Below are 16,192 nucleotides of genomic sequence, written 5' to 3' on the forward strand. Positions count from 1 at the left end.
ATATCACTATTTAGTCAGTACATACTATTGTTTAGAGTCTTTAGTAGATATATATTTTATTATAAGGCCATAAGTGCTTGTGAAAGGTGAAAGATACAGGAAATACAAAGCAGTGCAAAGAAGAATATAAAAAGTTAACAATAGGGACTTCCTGGTGGTCCAGTGGCTAAGACTCTGTGCTCCCAATGCAGCGGGCCTAGCCTTGATCCCTGGTCAGAGAACTAGATCCCACAAGCCGCAACTAAGGACCCTGCATGCTGCAAATAATACCTGGTGTAGCCAAATTAAAAAACAGGTGTTTTTTTTTTTTCTTAAAAAGAAGTTACCTATAGTACTATGACTCAGAAATAACCACAGTAAAAATTTAGATATATATAACTACTGAAGTCAAATAACCTAAATACATCTGCCAGCTTCCTTACTATCTTTACAGATGATATTTAAATTCTCTCAACATTCATTTCTTTACTGTAACATGGGGGTAATAATAGTATCTACTTAATAGGGTTTACATATAGGGTATATACTGCAATACTTATTAAAATTTGACTTATTTTACTAGTGTTTCTCTTTCAAAATATATATCATATATATTTAACATGAATATATTTAACATTACAATTCATTGTACATATTCAATGTGCATACTATTTAACAGCCTGCTTATTTACTAATAGGTCTTAACATTTATACATATCAGTATGTACACTTCCACAACATTATTTTTAATGATTGCACATTTCCCAGGAGCCAGCGTGAGGAACTCTGCCCGTGAAAAAGGTCATGAGGAAGGAGGTTCGGCATTACACAAAGGCAGGATCGAAACTCAGGAGACCCCCTGTTCCCAAGCATCTACCCCAAAACCAGAATCTGCCTACTTTACTGTTTTATGCTCTCACCTACACCTTGGACTTTACGGGGGGCTGTCCCCCACCACCTCTCTCAGAGAAGGAGTTAACTTGCAGCTCCAGTCAATAAAAAATTCCTGGGTATGACAAGAGTGTTTCAACTTATAAACTCCTCTGAAGGTTCTCTAGCCTGCCTGAGCAGATTTGTCCGGCCACATGTGATTGTTTACAGCCTCCCAACCGTGAGAGGCATGAGATGCTGTAAACTTTCTAAAAACAGATTCTTTTAAGAAGTTAGAAATTATTAGTATAGTGGGTTGATTACAAATTATATTGATGAAGGTTTTTTCATTTGTTGAGCCAATATTTGCCGCTAAATCTCCATATTCCCTGCCCTTATAATGAATATAACTAGCATATAGGAGAAATAAGTATTAACCTTTGATATTAATCACGTTAAACCTTAGGCTAAGTAAATTTCTTTTCTTGATTATAACCCCCTGCTCCCTCACCCTATAGGAATGCAACTTTATCTGGTACCTTCGGAGGGTGGCGCCTAGATTAAGAAAACATCACCCCTGGAAAAAATAAGTTTTCTGGTTGACTGACCGTTATCAGAAAGGGCCATAAAATGTCAGCAGGCCTCATGGCCAGAAGATGATGTAAAACCCCTAAGACCTTTGTATACATTTGTATGAAGCACCTGATTTTGACAAGGGTCAGGTCCGCTGACCCCGCGTGACTCTGTATTCATCCCTATGTATAACAAAAAGTATATAAGCAAACCTGAAAATAAAGAAAATGGATCAGTTTCTGGAAAAACTGATTCCCCTGTGTCATTCTTTCTTTCCCCTTCTGGCTGAATTCCCATCTGGAGCATGGATGCTCACCATGTCTACTTATTTGTCCTGGCTTCTAAGACCCAGCAAGAGGGAGTCCAAGGTGGGGCACCCTCCGCTATTCAAGTGGGCACCGGTGGCCTACATAGATGGTGCAAATTCCTTGTCTTGGAGTTATATTGGTATTCCACGTAAACCAAGTTATTCAGCCTCTTTTTCTCCACTAATTTTCCTACTACACTATTCTTTTCTAATCTCTCTTTATATTTCTAATTAAATAGCTTTTTCCTAGGACGCCGATTCCATCTCCCCTTCAGATTACCCTGGATCCACCAGGGCTGGACCCCGGCACACATTTATCCAACATAGGGTTGATTAAGAGGAAGAGGGGGAAGAAGAACAAAAGATTGATTAAAAATCCAAAGGAAAGAAAACATAATTCAAAAACAAAACACACAGACCTTTAAAAATTGCTATGTGTTGCAAGAAAGCAATAAGAAAGTAAGTTTATCAAAAAGGGAACAAGACACAAGAAAAAAAGACTGGAATAAAAGAAAATGAGACTGTAATACTAAAAAATTAATTTAATACTAAGAATATTTAGAACTAGTATGTAAAAATTAAAGAAATTAATGATAATCATGAGAATAATTAAGAAGATAAACATAAGGAAGACAGCAATTCAACAAAAAAAAATGTTCTGAATTCAAGAACCCAAAAGTGGAAGAGAAAAGACTAGAAAGATGTTATAATTTTTTTCCTGAAATGAAGGAGTAAGTTAGTTTGCATATGAAAAGGGCAACCATATCTCATTATGACATCAGAATCATGAACATCAAAATATAAACTGTTAGTAAGTTTAATAGTTAAAAAAATATCAAAATAACTTTTCATTTTAAGACTGAATGTTAAATATAAGATGTAAAAATTTAAAAAAAACATGTAGCATTTGGTTAATAAATTTTAGTTTTTGGACAAAAATACAATTCTTCAATAACTAGCCATCAGATGTGTTCATTGTTCATGGGCTGCCACTTCTTAAAGGCTTTTTGTGGCAAACTGAGATAAATTAGTATATATTTTTAAAGGAGAAAAAAAATATCGAATTTATACTGACATTATCGACTCAAGGTTACAGGCTTTTAATTTGTTTTTATATTTATACCTCTTTTATGTTGAAAATGCTTGTTCCTAAAATCATGAATATAAACACTTGTTTTCTCCTAAAATGTGCAAACAATAGTTCTAAAATAACAACCCCAATATAATAAAACTACCTAATGGAATCTTGAAATGGATTAAAGATGTAAATGTAAGACCTGAAACCATGAAACATCTCAGAAAAAAACATATGAAAAAAGCTCCTTGACACTGGTCTTGGCAATGATTTTTTTGATAAAATGCCAAAATACAGGCAACAACAGCTAAAAAAGCAAATGGAACTACATCAAACTAAAAAGTTTGAAAAGATAATGGATGGAACAGGAGATCATATTTGCAAATCATATATCTGGCAAAGGGATTAATAATCAAAATACATAAAGAGTTCATCCAACTCAGCCCCCCAAAATCTTTAATAATCCAATTTCAAAATAGGCAGAGGACCTGAATAAACATTTTTCCAGGGAAGATATACAAATGATCACAAGTATATCAGGGGCCAGGGCCTCAATATATGAAATATTGGAGGAATGTTGTTGCTCAGTCACTAAGTCATGTCCAACTCTTTGAGACTCCATGAACTGCAGCATACTAGGCCTCTCTGTCCTTCACTATCTCCTGGAGTTTGCTCAAATTCATGCCCATTGAGTCAGTGATACCATTCAACTATCTCACCCTCTGTCACCCTCTTCTACTGCCCTCAATCTTTCCAAGCATCAGGATCTTTTCCAATAAGTTGGCTCTTCACATTAGGTGGCCAAAGTATTACAGCCTCAGCATCAGTCCTTCCAATGAATATTCAGGATTGATTTCCTCTAGGATTGACTAGTTTGATCTCCTTGCAGTCCAAGGGACTCTCAAAAGTCTTCTCCAGCACCACAATTCAAAAGCATTAATTCTTCAGTGGTCAGCCTTCTTTATGGTCCAACTCTCACTTCTGTACATGATTACTAGAAAAGCCACAGCTTTGACTATACAGACCTTTGTCATCAAAGTGATGTCTCTGCTTTTTTAACACACTGTTTAGGTTTGTCGTACATTCAATTGATAATATTCTAACCCTGGCTCCCCAAAACTCACTGTCCTTCCCACAAGTACATGTATTCACTTCACCCCAACAGCTCAAAAGTCTTAAGTCGTTTCAGCATCAAAATCTAAAGTCTTACTCAAACAGAAACTTATGACTTACTCAGACATGAAGACTTACCCAGACTATTGACACAGCAGGGGCAGGAGAGGATGGGATGAATTAACAGAGTAGCACTGAAATATATACATTACCATACGTAAAATAGATAACTAATGAGAAGTTGCTGTGTAACATAGGAAACTCAACGTGGTGCTCTGTGATAACCTAGAGGGGTGGGTTGGGGTAGGAGGTGACAGGGAGATTCAAGACGGAGGGAACATATATATACCTATGGCTGATTCATGTTGATGTATGGTAGAAACCAAGACAACATTGTAAAGCAATTATCCTCCAATTAAAAATAATTTATAAAAAGAAAATCATAAGGAAGAGAAAACACATGCACACAGAAGTCTAAAGTCTCATCTAAATGTCATCTAGATCATCTAAATATGAGGGAGACTCAAGATATGATTGCTCCTCAGGCAAAATTCCTCTTCAGCTGTCAATGTGTGAAACTAGACAAATTATGTGATTCTAAAACAAAATTGTGGGAGAGGAATGAGGGGCATTCCCATTCCAAAAAGGAGGAATAATAGATAAGCAAAGGGTGACAGGTCCCTACTAAATACTGATGGTGTTCCCATGTCTCACTACCTCACCTGTCTCACTGCCTCTTATGGTCAGCCACAATATGACCACTTGGCAAATCCCCAAACTCTAGAACAAGCAAAGACTTTTGATTTAAGGTCTTCTTTTCCCTCCCATAACCAACCCTCCCCTATTCTAGTTTCCATTTTTGTTGACTTTCAACAAAAATGGAAATGGACTTTCAACAAAAAATGGTCTGTGGCTTAATAACCATAAGACTGATCATCATCAGTCTTCTGAAATGTATATCCTAGAGGCCTTTGTCTAGTGCGTATCTATGAACATATAACCACAGAAGAAACTAACCCTCTGCCTTTAATAAACAATGGAAGAATTGGAAAGCAATTTCAAGGAATTGTAGAATTCCTGATCTCCCATTTTCTGAGATGATAAAATTCTCATTTTGGAGAAGGAAATGGCAACCCACTCCAGTATTCTTGCCTGGAGAATCCTGTGGACAGGGGAGCCTGGTGAGCTGCCATCCATGGGGTTGCACAGAGTTGGACATGACTGAAGCGACTTAGCATGCAAAATTCTCACTAGTACCTGTAAAAGCATAGTGGACCATCCATAAAACTGAAAACAAAAGACTCTATTCAATGTATCTAAGAATTATATTATGAATAAGTTTTTGAATCTAAGAATGAAACAGTATAATCTGATTAAAAATGGAAAATCCATGACAGACCTTCAAAACAAAACTTTTATAACTGTAAATAAAACATGATGATGTTTAGAAGAAAGATTTATTATAGAAAAAAGTGGATGAATTAGCAATCTTGTCTTTTAAAGAATTAACAGTTGAAATGAATTATGTTTTCTTTATTCTCTTAACCTCCATTATGAATTTCTCAGGTTATAAATAAAATGTTCATGTCTCAAGGCAGTTACTAGACAACTGGCTACTTGAAGACAGGATTTCTATCTGATCCACCATTATACTCTACAGAGCCAAACCTCAGAGCTTGGCACCCAAAAATAGCTGTTTAAGAGCCAGTGGTGATTCCTAGTATTAACATCAGTTCAGTTCAGTTCAGTTCAGTCTCAGTCGTGTCCGACTCTTTGCGACCGCATGAATCGCAGCATGCCAGGCCTCCCTGTCCATCACCATCTCCCGGAGTTCACTCAGACTCGTGTCCATCAAGTCAGTGATGTCATCCAGCCATCTCATCCTCTGTCGTCCCCTTCTTCTCCTGCCCCCAATCCCTCCTAGCATCAAAGTCTTTTCCAATGAGTCAACTCTTCGCATGAGGTGGCCAAAGTACTGGAGTTTCAGCTTGCCTCTCAGAAATTGAGATATCTCACAAAGCTTGTAAGATACTGGTATCTTATAAGATTTGGTACACTGGTATCAGAATGAGTTTACACCAATTAAAATAATCACAAACAAGTACTGTAAGTTTTATCAGTTAAACACCTCCTGCAAGTATTAATAATGCACAGCAGCAAAAAATAAAATATGTTAACACTATGAGACAAGGAATGGTTTGCATCACATGCAAATTGATGCAAAGCTTTTGGCTTGGAAAAGTCATTACCATATTCGTTTCAACTACAAATAGGCATATTCTCCAAAGGCACAAGTAACAGCAAACAGATTCCTGCTGATGGGCTTCTTGCTCTCAACACCCAGTTGTACAAAGACTAGAAACCTGAGACAGCAAATTGAGCAATTCAGGCAAAAGAATATATACAGTGCCAATTTGCTTTCAAAATCATGGAGTAAATTAAATTACACACTTTGAAATCACACTTTTACATGCAAATTTGGCTTTTAAAAGATCATTTTTGTCCTTGGATTTGATCAGGACTGTTTTTGTAATGCTGTTATCAGCATGCTACTTTTTTTTTTAAAATTCTCTACATTGATCAAATGTATGCGGCTGTTGTTTCTGAAGAGGAACCAAAAGCCTTTTTGACATGGCAATTTAACTCTAACTCTTGTTTGCTTTAATAATGTATTATAGGCACATTACCTTTGGGGGCAGATGTCACTGTGGAGGACTGCAGGATTCATTTTGGAGCAGGGGTCTGGAAGTCTTGCCCAGAAATCTTTGCAATGGGAGGAATGGGACTGTAGCCAAAGGAGAGTGAACCAAGGACTGGAGCCAAAGGAGAATGAACCAGGCACTGTTCCATCATCCCTTTCAAAACCCTAGTTCTGCAAAGATTGAGTTTGCTCTCTCTGGGAGGAACCCAATACATCCCAGGGACAGAGTCCTCTACAGATGGAATGAAGAAGAAGGAAAGGAGAGTGGGGAAGGAAAAAAAAGGAGTCAATCCCTATATTCAAATTTCCTTTTTCCTCTCCTAAGAATTAAGGAGGTCTTTATTAGAACACTACCACACCAACCAGATAAGCAGGCAAAAATTATTTAAATGCTTCAGTTGTTCTTGCTTGGATGTTGATATTAGCCAGAACCCATGTCTGAATCTCATAACTCTTCTTTAAGCCTAAAGAATATAGTTTAGTATATGGTGAGGGCAACCAACTATACTTGAAGCTTGGAATCTAACATTGGTGGCCAGCAGAGCACATAAGGGATGGGATTCAGGGTTATGACTACAGTAAATTTTGAAAGTAGCAAATTCCTAATGAAGTAGCTTAAGAAGATCTCAGATTCTCTCAAGTACTAAAAAAAAAAAAAAAATCCACTAATTTCCTCTAAAGCATATGTTCTTAATTACAATCCAAAGACCTTAATGGTTTCATACATAAAAGTTTTGCTGTCAATCCCCCTCCCAGGCATATATCTGGAAAAGATGAAAGCTCTAATACAAAAATATATGTGCACCCTAATGTTCAAAGCAGCATTATTTACAACAGCTAAGACATGGAAGCAATCTAAGTGTATATCAACAAATGAACGGATAAAGAAGATGTGATATATATATATATACACACACACATACACACACATATACATACAGTGGAATATTATTCAGACATAAAAACGAATGAAGTAATGTTATTTGAAGCAACATGAATGGACCTAGAGATTATCATACGAAATAAAGTAAGTCAGACTAAGATAATATATCACTTATATGTAGAATCTAATAATATTACAAATGAACTTATTTATAAAACAGAAACAGATCCACAGACATAGAAAAGAAGCATATGGTTACCAAAGGGGAAGGGGTAGGGGGATAAACCGGGAGTATAGGATTAACAGGTGCACACTCCCATATATAAATAAAGAAGGATTTACTGTATAACACAGGCAACTATATTCTATAACATAATGAATTATAACAGAAAAGGATCAAAAAGAATATATATATATTTACATACATATATATATATATACAACCAAATCACTTCGCTGTACACCTTAAACAATATTAAAAAACAACTATATTTCAGTTAGAAGAGAATTGCTGTCTATGAAGAAATTGGACAGGAGAAAAATATTATCTCTATTTCCAATAAGCTTCAAATGAAATTTAGCTTACTTAAATTATCAATGTAGATAACAATCAGAAAAACAAATTAGACATCATAACTGTTTTCATATCAACATAGACTTATTACAGACATTTCAAAGTATTATGTATGCTCATCCAATAACTGTTATAAAATTACAGATATCTGACCTAGGCTAGATATCATTATTTAATGTGTTAAAAAATAAATACATGTATTACTATATTACGAATTTATATTTATATTTTGATAACTGGATTTTCATAAGATTGTTTTTCTTTATGATTATGTGTGGTATGCTTTAAGCATCAAAAAATTATCTGAGAAAGCAACTATAAGCTTGACCAGATTGTCAAAGGAGTCCCTGGCACAAAAATGTTAAGAAGCTCTGCTGCAGAGTATCACTGCTTTTCCGGAGAATATGTCATGAACAGCAAGAATTCAGGTACCCTAAATCAGTATCTCACAAGTTGAAGAATTGTACAGGCTTTTTCACAGAGAGAAAGTTATGCAGGTATACATAAAAATTAAATATAAACCCTTTTATACATATAGATCTAACATGCAATAAAGTCAATATATATAAATTAAATAGAAATGAAACTACAAAACTAGTAAGATTTAAGTTAATTACATTAATGAATTAATGTTAACAGTGCTCTGCTAAAGGAGAAGGTGATGGCACCCCTTTCCAGTACTCTTGCCTCGAAAATCCCATGGACAGAGGAGCCTGGTGGGCTGCAATCAATGGGATCGTGAAGAGTCGGACACAACTGAGTGACTTCACTTTCACTTTTCACTTTCATGCATTGGAGAAGAAAATGGCAACCCACTCCAGTGTTCTTGCCTGGAGAATCCCAGGGACGGGGGAGCCTGGTGGGCTGCCATTTATGGGGTCGCACAGTCGGACACGACTGAAGCAACTTAGCAGCAGCAGCAACAGCTCTGCTAAAACACTATGAATATGGTGCTAACTCCTAAAGCACAAGTTCTCCTATATTTAGGAAGCTTATGCTACCATGTATCCCCACTGAGTAAGTCAGTTTTCCTCTATTTTAACTGCCACAAAGACATCCTTTGTACAACATGCCAGGATATACTTTAGTCCGCCGTTGAGAAGACTCTCAAACTTGCCTCTGTTCCTTTCTTAATGGCTGGACAAATGTCTAAGAAATAAAGCTTAGTAGAAACTTTATCATAAATAGAAACTCAAATACAGGCACCAAAATTTCATATCAGTACTTGTTATAAGACAGTTATCCAGGTTATCAAGAATAGGTGTACATTAACTACTTTTTATCATTGATATAGAAGGCTACATTTAAGAAATTCTTATAGAGAATTCTTTGATCCCCCAGAAAACATATGAGGTTCCTCAGGCCCCAGGTAGAGAAATACTGTCCAAGAAACAACAGAAGAATGATAAGCCATTGACCCATCCATATCTACATATAAGCACAGATTCCCCCTCCAAACTGCACAATAACCTACAGTCAGTAATCTATAGGGACGGGTACCTAACTCTAAGGACAGCAAAAATGACCTCCAATGAATATAAAGAAGACATCCAGGATTCCACTCTGGCAGGATTAGAAAATGTCAAGGGAAAAGGAGAAGGGACTTTATGTGATTTCAGATGTCTAATTAGACACCCCCCTCCCCTTATTACCCATTTGGATAGCTTCCTGATACAGTCATCCAAGTATAATTTCAGATCTTGCTCTGATTCTCTTAGCTTCATACTCTTGCAGAACTCACTTTCAAGCTAATACTGTGTTAAAAACAGAGAACTCGAAGAAAGAATAAGCTTAAGGTTTTTGATTGGTGTATAAACTTTCTACACTCAGCAAATTCAGAGTGCGTGTTTAGGGCGTTTTGGTACAGTTATCAGTGTTAATAAATCACTGTTGTTTCACTGTCATGATCCAAGTCATTTTATCTTCAGAAGAGAGACCATCTAGTTCATTGAAGAGAAAAATATGTATATAAGGTGAATATCACTGTTAGGAGAATGGTTGAAATAAATTATGGTGTAATGCCAGTACAGAATGTCATTCAATCATTGTAATAATGAATTAGAGCTAAATCACTGTCTTGGAGATACTTACATCAAATATTCTTTTTTTTTAAAGTGATTTTATTTGGCTGTGCTGGGTCTTTGTTGCTGCACTGGGGCTACCCTCTAGTTGTGGTGCACAGGCTTCTCATTGTGGCAGCTTCACTTATTGTGAAGAATGGGCTCTAGAGCATGGGCTCAGCAGTTGAGTGCACAGGCTTAGCACCACTGTGGCATGTGGAATCTTTCCAGACCAGGGATCAAACCCATGTCCCCTGCATTGGCAGAGAGATTCTTAACCCCTGGACCACTAGGGAAGTCCTACATGAAGTATTCTTGAGTGAGAAAAACATTATATATAAAATTGTATGGAATAAATGTGACCTCATTTTCTGAAAACCAAAAATGAGTTAGACTTAAAAAATATTCACAACCTAAAAGTTGAAAGCTATGTTTTATTTGGCAAGAATTTTTAGGACTTCAAGCCCAGGAGGTAACATCTCAAGTAACTCTAATAGAACTGCTCTGACGAGGTGAGGAGGTGAAGAAGCATGAAAGTGTTAGCTGCTCAGTCATGTCTGACTCAGCATTATATAGGAGTTTTCCAACAAAGAGCAGGTAGTCTAAATGTCAAAAGATTATTGTTAATTAAAGAAAACCAGATGTCTAGTTAAGGAATTTAGTGCTTTTCTATGTATGAGAAAATGCAAGAGTCTGGGCTCACTGAAATCATTTCTTTCACATGCACCTCACCTATATGGGGCTGGTATCCTGTGTTTTCACATCCTGTGTTTCCTCAGGGCTCACTGTACGGAGTGGCTACAGTCTCATAGTTGCTAGGTGGCAGGTATTTGTTCCTTCCTGAGTTCCTTCAGGGCTCACCAACTCACCAGGGGTGGTGGCTGCAATCACTGATGACAGTGACATCCTTTGTTTACTGATATGGCAGGAAATATTCCATTTCTCAAGACAGAAACACTCTGGTGTATATGTTATTCTGTATACACATTTAGGTATATATGTTTATATGACTGTATGAGCATAGAGAAAACCACAAAATCATATACACTAGGGTAACATGGGCTAACTGTGGGCAGAAATAGGGTAATATGATGCCAAAGGAAGAAGAAATGAAGTGATTTATTCAAAAAAGGGGAAGAAAAAAATCTTCCATTTTAAAATAATATATAATGTGATTATACTTATTCATCATAAAAAGAAGAAAAATTAACTGTCAATGTTGGAGGAAATGCAAAAGAAGCAATAAGGTAGATAAGGAAGATAAAAGCAGGGTTAGGAAACACTTCCAGAATGGCACAGTAAGATCCTCCAAAAATCTGTTTCTCCATAAAAGCAATAAAAACACTGGGAAAAATGTCAATAATCATATTTTTCAGAACTTTGGAATTTAACTAAAGGTCTGCCTTAATTAGAGGAACATTTGTTTCAAGAAAAATGGTGGAATCACAGTGAGAACCAAGAACTTCGTAGCATTTCAACTTGCCCAATTCACATCACCCTCTCCTCAGGTCCACAGAGGCCTTGAAAACCAACGGCTTCTCAACCCTGGTAACTATGAAAACCAGCAAACTAGAAGGAAATGGAGGGGGAAGAATGAGTTTGAAGCTCCCCAAAAAGCTGTCTCCAGAGAACTGTCACCATTCAACTTGTTTAGAAGCTCCCTGAAAAGGATTCATGCTCAGCACTTGTCTTTATTTGATTTAACTCAGAGCTTTCTCTTCACAAACATTTCTATTCCCAGGGTACTTGTTGAAAACAATCTATGGTAATCGTTTAACATCATAGTTACCTTCAGCAAGGATACCTGTTAGAAATAAGAGATTGACCAAAATACTTCAAAGGAAAAACTAGGGAATGAGATGTTTGAAGGGGCCTTTGAAAAGCTCTGACGTATTCCCTGGAAAACTAGAAGGCCAGGGCTGTGCCCATATCCAGGAAAAATATGAGACATCAGTCACAAAACCACATATTTATTTCATGATGCCCTTTAAATGAAATATTCAGAACAGGCGTATCTATAGAGACAAAAAGTAGATTAATTTTGGATACAGGCTGAGGAAGAGGAGAAATGGGCAATAATGGATACAGCATCTCTTTTTGCAGTGATGAAAATATTCTAAAATTAGGTGGTGGTGGTAGTTGCACAAATCTGTGAATACATTTTTAAAATATGCAATTATTAGGAATTCCCTGGCAGTCCAGTGATTAGGACTCAGTATTCTCACTGCCATGGCCCAGATTCAGTCCCTCATTGGAGAACCAAGATCCCACAAGCCAATTGACATGGAAAAAAAAAAAAACACCTGATTTATATATAGTAGAGGTCAAATTTTATGGTATGTGGATTATATCTCAAAAAAGCTTTTTTTCTAAGTGAATGAGAAGTATGATGATTTTTCACCTGATACAGAAGATTTAGGAGCAGGTAAGAGTGGGCTTCCCTGGTGGTGCTAGTGGTAAAGAACCCGCCTGCCAATGCGGGAGACATAAGAGATACAGGTTCAATCCCTGGGTTGGGAAGATCCCCTGGAGGAGGAAATGGCACCCCACTCCAGTATCTTTGCTTGGAGAATCCCATGGACAGAGGCGCCTAGCGGGCTACAGTCTGGGATAACAAAGAGTCAGACACATCTGAAGTGACTTAGCGCACACACAACAAAAAGTTCACTAAGAGAACGAAATACGCTTTCAGCACATTAGCCCACTCTTGTCACTAATTCCTGATTAGAGCTTATAGGTTATTTTATTTTGTGCCATATTACTTTTAACCCAAATGCTGGGTTAAACCCAAATGCTTTTGGTTGGTAAAAGAGTTTTCCCTTTCCTTAAAACTCAATATATCCTGCCTAAATATTTATAAGGATATTTATATTTATATTATTTAAATCTTATATATATAAGAAGAAAAGATGAAAATAAAAATCCACATACAGAACGCAATCTAGAAAAATCCCTTGCTGAAATATAGCATGAAAGATAACTGTGGGCCTTTTACCTTTCTATATTAAAACTGATTTTCAAAACGCAACTGATGAAACTCCAAATGTAACAGATGTCACACAAAGCCTATTTCACATTTACAAAGCCCAATTCTGCCGCATAGCATAACATAGGAGGTATTCTGGTTAAATTTTACAAACTGCAGTATTCTATGCTTTGGTATAATACTAAGGACCCCCAAAAGAAAATGTCTTTAGGAAAGGCTATTTCCTGGTACTTTTTCAGGAGTTCTCCCCTTGTTTTTCTACCCAGGATATTGGATAGGACAGAATGTCTTGCCACTGTATTTTTGGACTGAAGTGGACTCAAATAGCTTTTACATGTGCCAGAAATTTAAAAGGACTTTTAATTAGAGGATAATTTTTTAAAGGAATAAAAGGAAATTCTCTACTATGTGTTAATAGAGATACACAGCATTAAATGATACTTTAGGTAAAACTGACTAAACAGATACCAAATACAGAAGGGTGATTAGGCATTACCAATAAAAGTAATCAGGTATTAAATTTTTGAAGTGACTGTAGTTTATTCATTCATTCAAAAAATAGTTTATTGAGCACAGGCAATAAAGCAGTAAACAAAGCAGATTACTTTCTCTACTCTCCTAGAGCTTAAAATTTGCTCAGAAATGCTCCTGCTATTGCAAAGAAAGCAGTGAAATTAAATAAGGAAGCATGATATTCTTGAAAGAACACCGGTCCAGGAGCCCCAAGATCTGAATCCCAATTCCATGGTTACTGACTTGTAAACAAGTGACACTGGATAGATACGTCAACTCGATTTCCCTAAGCCTCAATTTCATATCTTGAAAAACGGTGTATATATCTGTCCTGTATACCTTATTAATTATAAGGGCCACAGAGAGATAAACAAGGTCCTATTGTATAACACAGGGAACTACGTTCAATACCCTTATGGTAAACCATAATAGAAAAGAATATGGAAAAGCATGTATATATATGTATAACTGAATTACTTTGCTGTACAGCAGAAATTAACACATTGTAAATCAATTATACTTCAATAAAATTTTTTAAAAAAATAACCACAGAGAAAATATTCAAACATGCCCCCAAAACTGTCCAAAGCTCAATACTCACAGGCTAGCAATATTATTGAAATGCATGATAAACTGTCAAATCCCTTACAGTAAATAATTTTAGTTAATATAGACAGTCTATTGAGAGTCTTTATGATCAGACAATAAATCTCAAGGCTAACAATCAAATACATTTAAGAACACAGAATGACACATATTCAAAGGTGTTGACCTTTCTCAAATTAAGCATTTTAATTTCACCTGGATTTCCTTTACATGTCAATTATGTTCATATTCTCAAGCAATGTTCCAGCCATAGGATGAGAAAATGAGTCAAACAGACTCCCATCAGATTTCCAAACTGAGCAACAAGGACGAGACTATATATTTCTTTACTCTTCAGGGTATGTGTTTGTCACCTCTATTTGAATGTTAACAATGATGGAACTTTCAAAATACCAATTACTATAATTACAACCACATTAACTGGACTGAATTTTTGCTTAAATTACTTCTGTCCTTCTGTTGAAAACCACAGTACTAAGAATAATGAGGTGCTTAAGTCATGACCAAAATATTCAAAATTTTAAAATTAAACTCATGAGAAAAATACAATTTACCTGGCATAATTTGGGTTTGCAGTATTACTGTCAGGTAATGAATATGAATCTATAGGAATCACTGGTGAACACAAAGCATAGGAAACAGTTAACTTCTATTGGTGCTCTGTAGAATCCAAATATTCTGACTCTTTGGGGTTAGAGAAACAGAATAATCCTGCTTTTCTTCAGATGCTGGCAAACTTACACTGTGATAGCTTAACAGTCAGTTTAATCCTTCCCTTCTTGGCTCAGAATGAAAATAAATACTCTTTCCTAGACCCAAGATATGATTCTCCCCTGGAGGTTTTGATGAAAGAGGTAGTAACAAACAGGAAAGTGATCAGGGATGAATGGGTTTTATCAATCACACAACATTGTTTTAGGAGGCAGAAAGTAAGAATCAAGACCATTGCAGCGAAAACTTTTACCAGTGACTGAGCTCTGATTATGATGTATGAGTACTGACTGGGTCATTTCCAAACTAATCCCCTCCCACTAGCATTATAGAAGTTTAGGAACTTTCCTGAAAGAACTAGAGAGGGACAGAGTTACATTCCAGAGCATATCATCTGCCACCATCTCAGACCCAGCTCCACACTTTCTGTCTTCCCTCTCTCCCTCCCAGCTCTTTCTCTGGAATAACTGACAAATACCTCCATCTGTCCTCAAATAGAAGTTCTGCACATGCGATTTTCCTCAAGGTATGATTATTCGTCAGTCAATAAGTAAAATAGATCTCACAGCTGAGAAAACAGGGAAACAAGAAAGAACATATAGACAACCTGGAAAACAGATGAGGGGATAACCCTCAAATTCCTCGGCATTCTATCACAGAACCGTGTGCCTGGTTTTCTCACTATAAGCATCTCTGTCGCAGACATTTTCACCATGTAACTGACTGACTGTATGGCAATTTTGCAATGAAAGATAAACTAATGGTTGACAATTTGGGGCCTGACAGTTTGCTTTCAACGAAGTGAAATGTGTTAGCATTTCTTTCAGCTAGAGATGATATTGATAGCTTTACTGAGCTGAGAGAAGACAATGATTTGCTTCAAGATGGTTTCTTATTTTGAAACACACTACACTGGAGGAGAAGGAGGCTGAGGACCTCAGTGGTGCAGAGTTGAACCCACATTTTCCATAGAACTTCAGAAAGTCTATCAACAAACATGTGACAATATGCCAAGAACATACAACACTGTAGAAGACTGTCACAATGCAATACAGAACTCAGTTACAAATACACATCCTAGGATTTGGAGACTGATGCCTCTCTTAATGAAGGGACAAATTTTAGCAAAGAAGGAAAAGCCCAAGGCCAAGTGAAGAGAAATGATCATGCAAAAAAAAAATAGTGTATAAAAATATTATAAACAGAAGACTTTGAAGACCAGGTACAACTCACAAAATCAG

General features: G+C 36.5%; 1 protein-coding gene across 1 annotated transcript in view; it reads right to left on the minus strand.

The window, feature by feature from the left end:
• CORIN (corin, serine peptidase) overlaps positions 1 to 16,192 on the minus strand; it is a 307,597-nt gene that overhangs the window by 200,674 nt on the left and 90,731 nt on the right. The gene's annotated exons all lie outside the window — the stretch shown is intronic.

This window comes from Ovis canadensis, chromosome 6 (genome assembly GCF_042477335.2).
Source record: "Ovis canadensis isolate MfBH-ARS-UI-01 breed Bighorn chromosome 6, ARS-UI_OviCan_v2, whole genome shotgun sequence".
NCBI lineage: Eukaryota > Metazoa > Chordata > Mammalia > Artiodactyla > Bovidae > Ovis > Ovis canadensis.